Raw genomic sequence first — 3,498 nt, forward strand, 5'->3', positions numbered from 1 at the left:
GAGAGTTGCTTATTTGCAAAAAAAAAAAAAAAAAAAAGAATATAAAATGTGACTTCATTGACCGAGTTACCGTGGTCTTTTCCGCAGGCTTTTCTTTCCACGGGTAAACCTCACCTGTCCTCCCTTTACACTTCATATTGACATTTCTGTGATAACGATCCCTATTGATCATTTTTTCCTCTCCCCCCCCCCTTTTTTTAAATTTTTTTTTTTTACCCCCCTTATTTTTGTCCTCTTTCTCTCTTTTACGATCCCTTTTGATCGAACCTCCCCCTTCCTTTTTTTTTTTTTTTTTTAATACCTTCAAAAGAAAAGCTCTCCTTGTAATTTGTTCTATCTGTGTGCAGCCCTGTGTGGCTAATAAAGAAAACATATCTATCTATCTATCTATTTATCTATCTATCTATCTATATATCTATCTATCCATCTATCTATTTATATCTATCTATCTATCTATCTATCTATATCTATCTATCTATCTATCTATCTATCTATCTATCTACTTATCTATCTATCTATCTATCTATCTATCTATCTATCTATCTATCTATCTATCTATCTATCTACTTATCTATCTATCTATCTATCTATCTATCTATCTATCTATCTATCTATCTATCTATCTCTTTTCTTTTGTTCCTTTTCCCTTTTTTCGTTTTTTCTTTTCCTTTTTTTTTGTTCTTTTTTCCCTTTTACGATCCCTTTTGATCGAAAACCTACTCCACCTTTTTTTGATTCTTTTGTTTTTTGTTTTTTGTTGTTTTTTTTTCATCCCCCAAAAGAAAAGCTCTACCTTGTAACTTGTCCCATCTGTGTGCAGCCCTGTGTGGCCAATAAAGAAACTTATCTATCTATATATCTGTCTGTCTGTCTGTCAGTGTGTCTGTCTGTCTATCCATCCATCCATCCATCCATCTATCTATCTATCTATCTATCTATCTATCTATCTATCTATCTATCTATCTGTCTGTCTGTCTGTCTGTCTGTCTGTCTGTCTGCCTGCCTGTCTGCCTGTCTGTCTGTATGTCTTTCTGTCTCTCTATCATCTATCTATATGTACATATACATAAAACATGCATTTATACGTACATAGATAGGTAGATAGGTGTGTGTTGTGTTGTTGTTCCTTCTCAAGTCATGCCTGGCTCATATGGGCCGGTTTCCCAGTTTCTTTGGCGTATAAGTTCCCCACCTGGACGGGACGCCGGTCCGTCGCAGGTGAGCTGCAATATGCAGGAGGAAAGAGTGAGAGAAAGTTGTGGCGAAAGAGTCAGCAGAAGTTGGCCATTACTTTCTGCCGGAGCTGCGTGGAACTTAGGTGTTTCGCTCATAAACACACGCATCACCCGGTCTGAGATTCGAAACCGTGATCCCTCGACCGCGAGTTCGCTGCCGTAACCACTAGGCCATGTGCCTCCACAGGTAGATAGCTACATACGTACATACATACATACATACATACATACATACATGCATACATACATACATACATACATACATGCATACATACATACATGCATACATGCATGCATACATACATACATACATGCATGCATACATACATACATACATAGATACATACATGCATACATACATACATACATGCATACATACATACATACATGCATGCATGCATACATACATACATACATACATACACATACATACATACATACATACATACTTCCGGATATAAATCTATACATTTACACAAGTACATACATTATACTGTATCTACTGACTTTAATACAAAATACCACGTTAAAAATGTTAGTGTTGGAGGTGATGGCCACAGAAAGAAACCATTAAACCAGAAAGTAAAACGATAAACCACGTTACAGACATTTTCACATCGAAAATTTGAGGGTCAATTTACATCCGTGAGCGCGCTGTACTCGAGATAATACGGTACAATTCTGAAAGCCATTGAACAACAGCTAGGATCGATATTTGAGTAGGATAACTCTCTAATTGGTTTTAGCGTTCGATATATCTGTTAACCAAGTCAGTCACTTGGTGTGTCTTCTTCTGACATCACTGTCATCTAAGTCCACTTCTGTCCGTTTAAGCAAACGGCTTGTAGGCGGAGTTTAACTACGGCTTCTTTGCTTTAATTCCCCGCTTCAGTGCCATTGGGGAGTTCATTAATTTCGTTCTTGTTTTCTGTGTTCTAAGCGACATCACGAGGGAATTGTGGATCTTCTATGACTTCACTTCAATTAATACGGCTTTTCGAATTGGAGAACACCGAAAGCTATTAAGCTTCGTTCTTCTTCCACTTCCCACACACCAACACATAACACACACACAAATAAAATAGAAAAATCATAAAGAGAATATCTATCTATCTATCTATCTATCTATCTATCTATCTATCTATCTATCTATCTATCTATCTCTCACACTCTTTCTCTCCCGCTCTCTCTCTCTCTCTCTCTCTCCTCTCCACTCTCTCTCTCTCTCATCTATCTCTCACACTTTTTCTCTCCCTTTCTCTCTTTCTCCCACTCTTTCTCTCTCTCTCTCTCTCTATCTATCTATCTATCTATCTATCTATCCTGTGTGCAGCCCTGTGTGGCTAATAAAGAAACATATCTATCTATCTATCTATCTAAAGTTAATCCAAACAAGAAAGCACAAAAAACCGTAACAACGCGAGGACGTGGAACAAATATAGTATTATTGGACGCTCAGGAAAGAAGGAAAGAAGGAGGGTTCAGCGTTTCGAGCGGAGCTCTTCGTCGGAAACATAGGAGAAGGAAAGATCCAGAGAAGGGAAGACAGAGGAAAAAAAATCGCCAACGGTACACACCACAATCTTTCTCTCCCTTTCTCTCTCTCTCTCGTCTATCTCTCACACTTTTCTCTCCCTTTCTCTCTTTCTCCCACACTCTCTCTCTATCTATCTATCTGTTTGTCTGTCTATCTGTCTGTCTGTCTATCTGTCTATCTATCTATCTATCTATCTATCTATCTATCTATCTATCTATCTATCTATCTATCTATCTATCTATTTGTCTGTCTGTCCACTTGTCCGCCTATCTGTGTATCTGTCAACGTCTTCATCATCATCATCATCATCATCATCATCATCATCACCATCATCATCACCATCGTCATCATCATCACCATCGTCATCGTCATCACCATCAACATCACCACTATCATCATCATCGTCGTCGTCGTCGTATCATCATCATCAACATCATCATCGTCGTCATCAACTGTGTCGAGTCCTAGGAGACAAGGGCCGATTACTTGGTTTTCATGGCATTGAAGTGACCAAGACCACATCACAGAGTCAGAACGGGACGCCAGTCGGTTGCAGGGTGCACTCATATGCATCTGAATTGACTGCAGCAACGTCAAATGAAATGTTTTGCTCAAGAGACACAACGCACCGCTCGGTTATGGAATCGAAACTGCGCTCTTGCGATCACAAGGGCTACATTCTTACCACTGGTCTACGCGCCACCATCATATACGCACACACCAGTC

Source organism: Octopus sinensis, linkage group LG25 (genome assembly GCF_006345805.1).
Source record: "Octopus sinensis linkage group LG25, ASM634580v1, whole genome shotgun sequence".
Classification (NCBI taxonomy): Eukaryota; Metazoa; Mollusca; class Cephalopoda; order Octopoda; family Octopodidae; genus Octopus; species Octopus sinensis.